This window comes from Amphibalanus amphitrite, unplaced genomic scaffold (genome assembly GCF_019059575.1).
Source record: "Amphibalanus amphitrite isolate SeventyFive unplaced genomic scaffold, NRLGWU_Aamphi_draft 001428F_arrow, whole genome shotgun sequence".
Classification (NCBI taxonomy): Eukaryota; Metazoa; Arthropoda; class Thecostraca; order Balanomorpha; family Balanidae; genus Amphibalanus; species Amphibalanus amphitrite.
The window spans coordinates 10,809-21,503 of NW_024882921.1; the positions used below are offsets into that span (position 1 = coordinate 10,809).

Consider the following 10,695-nt stretch of genomic DNA (forward strand, 5'->3'; position numbering starts at 1 on the left):
GCGCCGATAATAGGTCAGTCAGGGGGCGTCAGTATCAACTGGGCAGTCAGTGAACGTCGGTATAAACTGGGCAGTCAGGGAGCGTCAGTATAAACTGACGCCGATAGCAGATCAGCGTGAATGTATATGCATACGAGTTCATATGTATAACGCAATCACTTACTTTGACTCAGAGGTTCGTCGTCTTTATTTAGGCCTGGTAAGGCTCGAGCAATATCTTCTTTTTTTGTATTTCTCCATTAACCCGTTGGTGCTGTGCAGTTGTCAGGGATCGGGTTGCAATGGAATTGTCTGACTCCTTGCCTGTATTACCTTCCATCTAAACACTGCACTGACGGTCATTACGTACCCGTGCCGTCACCGCGTCTCTGCGAACCCCGGCAGGTCGGAGCCGATCCGGACCCAACTGCGCGCCCTGGGAGCCCTGGTCGTCGAACGGTTCACCAAAAACGTCACCCACGTCATCTTCAAGGTAACGACGGAAGGTTAGGGGAGCTTCTATCAGGGCCGGGGTGGGGGGCAGCTGGCTGCTAGAGCTGGCGATTAGAGGTACAGTCTACAGCAGAAGTAATGTGTGGTTTCAGTCATGGGTATGTTCTGCTTCTGAAGCCTAGGAACGATTAGCCAGACTGCAACGAGACTTAAAATGTAGCTTACATGTATCTTCACCCTTGCAGCTACAAGTTTATCTATTGACGTCTTCTTTTCAATCACTCTGCATTTGAAAATCGTCAGTCAAAGCCATCCGTTGAGATTGGTACAACCACACATTACTTTAGCGGTGGGCTGTACCGACTGACAGAGAGCTTCTATCAGGGGGGGGGGGGGGGGGGGGCAGGGTGGCGTAGTGGCTGGCTTTTAGAGGTACCGACTGCAGTGGGGAAGGGGAGCTTCTATCAGGGAGGAGGGGGCGGGTTGGGCTGGGTACTGGCGTTTAGAGGGAACGGTGCCTACGGCGGGGGGAGGGGAGGTGCAAGAAGGAAGAGATGTGTGCTGTGTGTGCCGGTGTTGGTAATTGCGTATTGATAGTGCCGGTATTCGGACATTGCTGAGGTCATTGCTGAGGTGCTGAGGTCATTGTTGGGGTCATTGCTGAGGTCATTTTTGGGGTCACAGCCCACAGGTCAGGTCGATACCGAGGTCATTGCTGGGGTCACCGCTGCGGTCACTACTGAGTACTGGGGTCACAGGTTAGGTCGATACCAAGGTCGCCACTGATAGGTCGCACAGGTAGGTTGATATCGAGGACCCAAGGTCTCGATGTCGACGTTGGGGTCACTGCCAAGGTCATAGTGGGTTGTCCACCAAGGTCACTGCTATCGTCCGCCCCTGACCTCCCCCCCCCCCCCCTCAGGACGGCTCCAAAGCCACGTACGACCGCGCTCGCCGCGACCGCCTGCGCCTAGTCTCCGTGCTCTGGGTGGACGCGTGTCGCCGGCAGCGGGAGAGAGTGGACGAGAACCGCTACCCGCCGGCGGCCGCCGAGAGGTGAGCAATTAACGACATCTGTCGGCAGAAAACGGAAACTGGGCCTGTGGGACATCTGTCGGCAGAAAATGAAAACTTTAGTTGCGTACATTAACACTAGGGTGCATGTGTTTATTGCTGTTATGTTTTGTAAACGTATAGTATTATACGATGCTATGTTTACTTATTACTACTGATTTGGATGGATCACTTCTGTTGCAAAGTTTTAGTGTCTGATTCATCGAAGAAATGTGTCTTAAAGCGATAACCTTAAATAACTTAAAAAGTTCTGTTTATTTTTATTTAGGCTGAAGACAAATAATTTATTTTTGGTGAGAAACCGTATTGCAGGTTTGCTCGTGTCAATCAACATCATTTCTCGAACATGCGAAAAGCTTGGAGCTGCGGGGTATCGATCCCCGTACCTCTCACATGCTAAGCGAGCGCTCTACCACTTGAGCTACAGCCCCTGTTGGGAGAAACCGGTCGAGTTGTTCTTTATAAATGGTTTGAATGTTTTTAGGGACTTTCATGCACATTTTTCATCACGGGCCAGTAGGCAATTCATTTTTATCGTACGCTTGTGCCTGTCCTGGATTGAACGTAGGCCTCAGTAATGGTAAGACATGGAATTGGAATGACATGGAACTGAGGTGAATTGGAAACAACAGTATAATACCTCCTTCTTTTGCATCCCCACTGGGCTCTGTCCGCAGTTGAATACGCTATGGGGTAATGGTTAACGGCGCCAGCCCTTTCGCTTCAGATACTAATGAAATATTCCGTATCGGAAGATTCTGCTAAAGGTTGGAGCTGCGGGGTATCGATCCCCGTACCTCTCACATGCTAAGCGAGCGCTCTACCACTTGAGCTACAGCCCCTGATGGGCGGATCCGGGTTAGATTCTCATGCGCCGCCGTGTTATGTCTGGGTGTGACCTACATTTGACGGGCCACACCTACCTCACATTCTAATTATGCCCTGTGAATGCCAGTCCTCCTTTGGTTTGGTCGCTGATTGAGGCCGATCCTGGCAGGTGTTTCCGTGGTGTAGTGGTTATCACATCCGCCTAACACGCGGAAGGTCCCCGGTTCGATCCCGGGCGGAAACACGCGTTTTGCTTGAAGAACTCGGTGCTTCGGTAGTATTCTTTCGCTGTGTGGATCTTGCGTGGCACCCTACCCGCCTTCAAGAACCAAGAGTCGGCTATATGTTCTTGCTATTGAAAATATCATCCAATCATTTCTCTCCCAATATGTTATGCGTCGTACGGCCTCCTACTGCAGACAGTCAACTCACAACTCGCGGTCCTCCAAACTGCTCAGTGCTCACGTGTCCTCACCAACGAACCGTGTTCTCCGCGCTCACTGCTCTCTCCCGCCGTGCTCACTGCTCTCTCCCCGTGCGCTCACTGCTCTCTCCCGCCTTGCTCACCGCTCTCTCCGCGCCAGGTACGAGTCGCCGCTGTTTCCGGCCAGGCTCCGGAAGCTGCGCTCGATGCAGCCGCGCGACTTTGACGAGGAGATGGCAGCGGCAGACCGACGGTTTGAGCGCAGACGGCGGCAGCAGGGACGACAGGCACCCGGCGGCCAGTCGAGGCCCGGAAAGGTACAGAACCGGGGGAGGAGGGGGTCAGAAGGTGTAACCAATGGGGGGGGGGATGGGGAACAGATCAGCTGAATTGTTTTCCTCGGCGGCCCCATGTATCAGCCGACCCAAAGCGTCGATATTTCATGTCGCGATCACTAATCAACAGGTGTTAACCCTATTAGTGGCAGGGGGGTTGTTTTCATCCACCCCTCAGGTTTTTCGGGAATATCTCCGAAACCGCTGAAGCTACGATGCTGAAATTTTCTGACTTTTCCTAAAACTAAATTGGGCACATTCCCTGAAAATTTCAAGTTCATAACTTTACCAGGGGCGGCTCCAGAGCACTGGGAATTGGGGGGTCCTATTCGTGAAGCGAGTCATTTGGGCGAAGATCACGATGCTGATGTATTATAACTGTATGCACCAGTTTTACGAACAGTGAATGAAAGGTATCATGTGATAACATATACAAAGTTATTGTGCATCCTCTTTTGACACGTTTTTGCTATAATAGGCGGATCCAGGCGTCCAAAAAGGGGGGGTTATGTTTTACCTCCCAACAATAGGTGCCCTGACACCGCCTATGCATGACCAATACAATTGTAGTCGTTCTCTCATAAGAAAATTGTAACATAACAAGACCATTACCACTAGTGATGTCAATTACGGAAAATCGGAATACCGATACCAAACCAAATACCAACCAAAACCACGGGAAAATACCGAAACCAAACCAACTTGGGAAAATGAGGGAAATACCAACTTTTCACCGATTTCTTAGCCTCCTATACCTTAGTGAGGGCTTATGATACCAACAAAATACCAAACACATTACGATTGAAATACCAAATACCAAGTTGGTATCGGTTTGGTATCGGTATACCAAAAAGTTGGTATCCGATTGACATCTCTATTTACCACCCTTTTTAGAAACAGGACCAACAAAAACCTTATTTACTATACTTTTTGTGTACCCCCAATCTCAATGATCTGTATCCGCCTATGATTTTTGAAAATGCATATTTTTAGGATCCATGTGAATTCCTGGTTCATTCTCTATCGATCGGCAAAAGTTGCGTTAAGATTGGTTCAGAAACCTGGCCGTGATAAACAGTCTAAAATGTATCTGCAATTTGCCCGTTTTTACCCCCCCCCCCCCCTCTACCCCCCCCCCCCCCATTGGCATTTTTCAATTTTTATTTTTTTTAGAAATGTAGATCACGTTGAGCGAAATTGAATGCCGTCTGAATTTTGAAAATCGGCCCGTTAGATCTCGAGATATCAGGGGGGGTCGTAAACAGCCCCCCCCCGCCACTAATAGGGGTAGCCAGGAGCCTGCCACTAATAGGGTTAATGCATGCCATCATACCATTGTGTGTATGTGTATGACACCACCTTGTTATATATGTATGACGTCACTTCTCGATGTGCACTATGACGTCACTCCCTGTGTGTGGGTGTGGGTGCAGCGGCCAGCGATGACGTCACCGAAGCGCTGGGGTCGCCGCACAGTGGAGGAGCTGCTGACTCCGCGGGGTCGTCAGAGGTCAGCTCAGGTCACGGCCGACACGGGCTCCTCAGAGGACGAGCTGCCGCTCAACGTGCGTCTCTTCAACAGGTGAGCCGGCGGGTCAGCTCAGGTCACTGCTGAGGTCACTGTTCAGATCAGCAGAAAGGTCACAACTGAAGTCACTGCTGGGGTCACTGCTGAGGTCACTGCTCAGGTCATTGCTGAGGTCATGACTTATGGCACAACCGGAGTATATTCACGTGCTTTCAGTTCTCATATTTCCGTTAAAAATAGACAATCGCTCGCGGTTCACAAATACATCTTTTGTGTCGTATTGTCGCTCATGTGTTTCCGCAATGATGTACGTTGTTCATTGTCACTCCCATTACCTTCCTGTTACCCACCATGTGTTTCCGTTCCCAGGTTCGCTACCCTCCCGTTTCCCACCATGTGTTTCCGTTTTCAGGCTCGTTACCCACCGTGCGTGTTTCCGTTCCCAGGTTCATGTCGCCGACGGGCGCTTGGTCGACGGGAGGAGCCGTTCGACGCACCGGGTCACCCACCGCCAAGGTAAACAGGGCGGCTCAGAGCCAACGAAAGACACGGGATAGGATGGGGTCTCGTATAGTCGTGTGATAACAGATCAACGGCCCACTTGTAATACAGTTATATTCTGGGGATGTTGACGCAATGTACAAGCAAGAACTATCACGTACATGCGTCGAGCAAGAATGTAATGTTTTGGATTAATGGGAATAATTTAGAGTGCTGTGTTTGTTTAGTGATGATGCATTGTTCATCGTCCATATATGGTGACGTGTTCGAACGTGTGCTCAAATAATGTGTTTGGGCGACCGTCTGTTCCAGTCCTGCTCCCCGCTTCCCTATTGTGCCTAGTGGCAGCTAACAGCAACTCACTGAAAACAACCCTAACCTGACCAGTAAGCCTTCTGTATCGTGCTAGAGATGGCTGGCATTGCTGGCAGACACGCGAACCGTTCCACGCTCAGTGTCGTGCTTGTATTTTGGTGTTCATTTTGTGTCGCACGTGCTTTAGCCTTTTTTGCGTGTGTGGCTACTTCTTTCGCGTTTGTTGAGCCTTTCCTTTCTTGTCGCACTGCTAATGTCGTGACTTCCTTTGTAGTTTTGGATTCGGCTAGGCAATCCTTTTATCCTTCTCCTTTGTTTGATTTTCTTGTAACGTTTTCGTGGCAAATGGCGTGTTTCACAGAAAACGAACACCGTTCAACCTCTTCAAACTCTTTTCAGCCTCATTCATTAGTGTCAACCTCATTTCAGCCTCATCTCAACCTCATTTCAACCTCCTTTCCACGTATTTAGGCCGTTTGCTGCATTGTGACATCCCCGTTCGGTCTGACCCTGATCATCTCTCCCGCCGTTTCAGCTGGCGGCGCAGATCTCCGCCTCGCCAGAGCTGGAGTCGAGGCAGCGCCGCTCCGACAGATCGAAATCCTCCCGCGCCGGTCTCAGCAGTTCATCGGCCGAGAAACGAACCACCAGAGCCTCAACATCAGTCAGCGCACAGCCCTCCACCTCTGCCAACCTCCCGAACGGAGCCGCGGCTCGGAAACCGCCGGCGCCGCGGTCAAAATTAAAGCGGATCCTCCCCCTCGACTCCGACTCTGACTCGAGTCCTGTCCGGAGTGCGGCTGTGGGGCCGGAGTCGGCGCCGGCCGGCCGCCGCCGCCGCCGGCGACTCATGACTCCGCCTGAGTCACAGAGTCTGCTGCGCGGCCCGCTGCTGAACCCTGTGACTCCTGCTGGGGAGGCGGGGCCGCCCGCCCGGTCCGGAGGCGCCCACCCGGCGCTGGGGGCTCAGACCGCCCAGCGGCGGCGGACCGGCCGTGCCGGCACCGGCAGCAGCACCGACAGCTCTGGCAGAGCGCCGAGAGCGGGGAGACAGGCCGGCGGCTCGGTGAGGCGACTGTCCGGCCCTCGGCGCAGCTCGCTCGACTTTGAGTCGGTGGCGGGCGGCCGTCTGCCGCCGCGCGCCCGGCTGGTGCTGACCAACCTGCTTTCGGTGGAGCGCGGCACGCTGACGCCCATCATCAGTCGGCTGGGCGGCGTCACGCTCGTGGACGAGGTAGGTCTGATTGGGGGAGGCAGGGGCTACCTTGTGAGCTGGGGCAGCGTGTTGTTCGGCGCCCCTCCAGTGAGCTGGGGCAGCGTGTTGTTCGGCGCCCCTCCAGTGAGCTGGGGCAGCGTGTTGTTCGGCGCCCCTCCAGTGAGCTGGGGGAGCGTGTTGTTCGGCGCCCCTCCAGTGAGCTGGGGCAGCGTGTTGTTCGGCGCCCCTCCAGTGAGCTGGGGCAGCGTGTTGTTCGGCGCCCCTCCAGTGAGCTGGGGGAGCGTGTTGTTCGGCGCCCCTCCAGTGAGCTGGGAGAGCGTGTTGTTCGGCGCCCCTCCAGTGAGCTGGGAGAGCGTGTTGTTCGGCGCCCCTCCAGTGAGCTGGGAGAGCGTGTTGTTCGGCGCCCCTCCAGTGAGCTGGGGCAGCGTGTTGTTCGGCGCCCCTCCAGTGAGCTGGGGCAGCGTGTTGTTCGGCGCCCCTCCAGTGAGCTGGGGGAGCGTGTTGTTCGGCGCCCCTCCAGTGAGCTGGGAGAGCGTGTTGTTCGGCGCCCCTCCAGTGAGCTGGGGCAGCGTGTTGTTCGGCGCCCCTCCAGTGAGCCGGGGCAGCGTGTTGTTCGGCGCCCCTCCAGTGAGCTGGGGGAGCGTGTTGTTCGGCGCCCCTCCAGTGAGCTGGGAGAGCGTGTTGTTCGGCGCCCCTCCAGTGAGCTAGGAGAGCGTGTTGTTCGGCGCCCCTCCAGTGAGCTGGGGCAGCGTGTTGTTCGGCGCCCCTCCAGTGAGCTGGGGCAGCGTGTTGTTCGGCGCCCCTCCAGTGAGCTGGGGGAGCGTGTTGTTCGGCGCCCCTCCAGTGAGCTGGGAGAGCGTGTTGTTCGGCGCCCCTCCAGTGAGCTGGGAGAGCGTGTTGTTCGGCGCCCCTCCAGTGAGCTGGGGCAGCGTGTTGTTCGGCGCCCTTCCAGTGAGCTGCTGGGGGAGAGTGTTGTTTGGTAACGCCCGTCTGAGGTCAAAATCAGCGTGAGGAGGGATCTGACTCTTGTGTTTTGTTCTTTGAGACTAAGTCTCTCGTGCCTGACTCATCCCTTCTCTCGCCATGCTCTGCAGGTATTAACACCCACTAGGCCACTAACTGACCTATCCTCTGTCTTTCCTTAGTGGTGACCGCTGTAATTAACCCCCGTATCCGTACTCAGGTGATCCCACCACCGGCACCGACCCCCCTGTCTCCCCGTCAGCTGACCCACCACCAGTGACCCCCCCCCCCCCCGTGTCCCCCTTCAGGTGACGGCCGCCACGACCCACGTGGTCAGCGGCCAGCCGCGGCGCACTCTCTCCGTTCTGGGCGCGCTGGCGGTCGGCGCGTGGCTGCTCTCCCCCGAATGGGTGCTCTCCTCTCTCGAAGCCGGCCGCTGGCTTCCCGAGGAGTGCTACGAACAGCGGCTCGACTGGCCCGGTGGGTGGGAGCGCCGCTGTGCGCGCGGACCGCCTTCCATAGCGCCTCCCGCTCCGGTGGACGATACCGGGCTGACGGAGACGACATTCAGCGCCCGGGTGGCGGCGGCGCGAGATGGGGACGGTGGGGAGAGTGAGGGGCAGCGCGGGGAGCGAGGGGACTCCAGCGGCCGCCCGGCGCGGTCCCTGCGCGCCGCCGCCGCCGCCGCCGCCGGGCGGGCTGGACTGGACCTGTTTGCCGCCGCCGGCGCCGTATACATCTCCGGCGAGACGCAGCCGCCGGCCGAGGCCCTCGTCAGCCTGGTACGGCTGGCCGGCGGGGTTGTGGCCGCCGCCGCCAGGGGCGCCACGGTCGCCGTGGGCCGCCCGGTGCGAGGAGTGGAGAGCGTTAGCGAGGTCTGGCTCCTGGATTCTCTGCAGAAGAACAGACTGCTGCCCAAGTTACGATACCTGCGGAAACCGACCCCCGCCGCGGGCGGCGGACAGTCATAGGATCAGAGACTGGTAGGGACGCTACGACGGGTGACTGGGACTGGGGTTCTAGAGTGAATCAACACTGATAGATAGGGGAGACCTGTGCCCGCAGCTGATGTATCTATTTGACAGCTGCTCGACCGAAACATTTTATAGACAGACGCGGCAATGGGTAAGAAGGCCTTGCCGTGTAAATTCCCTCAGCGGCGCGGCGTTCGATTTACACCCGTGTGTGGACTATACGAGTTCATATGTGATCTGCCTGTCACCCGTCCGTGTTAAATATTGGTAGAATGGCGGCCTGGAGAGTGTTCGCCCTGACATTTGCATGATCAATTGGCTGTGCACGATATTACACTCTCGGTTTGCCTGTCAAGTGTATAACTGTATATTATTCGTGTTTTGGTACGATAGGCTGATCGTGTCGAAATAGTCCTGGTTTTGTTATTGTCATTGCGCGTGTCGACCTATAACCTTGCCAGGAATGTGGGTAGTGTTGTTTCGCGGTGCGGTATTTTTCTGTTTTGAGTATTCCGCCGCGACTGAAGGCATAATAAACCGAACTTAGCACCCCAATTAGGGTTATGGATTGTCTTGTCACGACTGTGACTCATTGGAAAATTTGGCGTAGACCCAGTAGCGATACCAAAGCTCACTCACCATCGTTATAAGAAATCGTTTATTGTGGATATGGTCTTAGGTCTAGGAGCGTTTTAATGTGAATATGTCCGCGCCAATCTGCCTTGATCCTTATCCCGGCGATTCTATTCCGTGTATTATCCACTCTTGAATGCCCGCGTAGTACGCGAGATACCGTCCGATGGCAGTTAGTAATACTGATCGGCGTGTTTTAAATCACAGCCGGCGCGATTGTACGCAGGCTGGTGAGTAGTTATTGAATCAGGGCTGATGTTCCCAGCTGTTGAACTGAACTCTGTATTCATTACTCTGTATGTTCGCCGAAGCCGCGCGCTGCTCGTCAATGACAGAGGGTTGTAAGGAGACAGAGACAGACAGAGACAGAGACAGAGAGAGAGAGAGAGAGAGAGACAGAGACAGAGACAGAGAGACAGAGACAGAGAGACAGAGAGACAGAGACAGAGAGACAGAGAGACAAAGAGACAAAGAGACAGAGAGACAGAGAGACAGAGAGAGAGAGAGAGAGAGAGAGAGAGAGAGAGAGAGAGAGAGAGAGAGAGAGAGAGAGAGAGAGAGAGAGAGAGAGAGAGAGAGAGTGACGTGCTCGCGCGGCTGCGTCCGATACGGACGGTGGCGCGCACTTTCGGCGGGCGCGGGCAAAAAGTCAGCGCGCGCTGCGCTCCGGCGCGTGGCGTTCAGCGGCCGTGCAATGTATCAGAGCGCGTCCGACCCTCCGCGCGCCGCTCTCTGCGCCGGGTTGGCCACTCGCGGCCGGGACGCGTCACACTGAGGTCATGGCTGGGGCCGGCTCCGCGGCCCGCGCCGGCGCTGTGCTGTTCGCATCAGTTGTGGTGGTTGTGCTGGCGAGAGCGGAGACGGTGGAGCGGGGGAATGTCTCGGAGGTCCCACGGGCCGCGCGGGAGCTGCCCTCGGCAGAGCAGTTGGCAGAGATCCGCCGAGTCGTCGAACTGGTCCGAGAGTCGCGCGACCACCTGTCTCCCGCCAAACTGGCGCAGCTGGCGCGCCAGCTCCGTCAGCTGCGCGCCAGAATTGACGCGGCGCGCTCGGAGGAGTCCGAGCAGGGCGGTGACTCGGAGAGCTCGGACTCAGCGTCCGGGGTTCACCAGGTGCGCAGTTTGTCCGGCGGATTCAACAACGACATCGCGGCGCACACCCTGGACGCCAAGGGCACCCTGTTCTACGACGACATCAGGAAGGGCGTCATAGAGGCACCGCCCGTCAAGGGGAAGGGTAAGGACGGTTCCAAAGGCAAGGGCGGTTCTGACAGTAAAGACGCCGACGTCAACTACGACGACGAGGATTACACCTTCGACTTCAGCGACGACCATCAGGACGGTGGCGGGGTCTCCATCGCCGTGGGGGTCAGCAGTGGGCTGCACGCGTTCGACGGTAACACGCGGACCAGCTCGGTCCGCCACGAGGGCGGGAAGCGCGTGATCGGCGTGGGCACCAGCTATCCCGTGCCG

The 10,695-nt window shown here is 56.1% G+C and overlaps 3 non-coding genes across 3 annotated transcripts; 1 reads left to right on the forward strand and 2 right to left on the reverse strand.

Moving 5' to 3' along the window:
* Window positions 1-1,864: 1,864 nt before the first annotated feature.
* Trnaa-agc lies at window positions 1,865-1,937 on the reverse strand. The gene has a single exon. It is a non-coding gene; the product is annotated as a tRNA-Ala (tRNA).
* Window positions 1,938-2,275: 338 nt separating this feature from the next.
* Trnaa-agc lies at window positions 2,276-2,348 on the reverse strand. The gene has a single exon. It is a non-coding gene; the product is annotated as a tRNA-Ala (tRNA).
* Window positions 2,349-2,505: 157 nt separating this feature from the next.
* On the forward strand, window positions 2,506-2,578 carry Trnav-aac. Its single transcript has one exon. It is a non-coding gene; the product is annotated as a tRNA-Val (tRNA).
* Window positions 2,579-10,695: the final 8,117 nt, after the last annotated feature.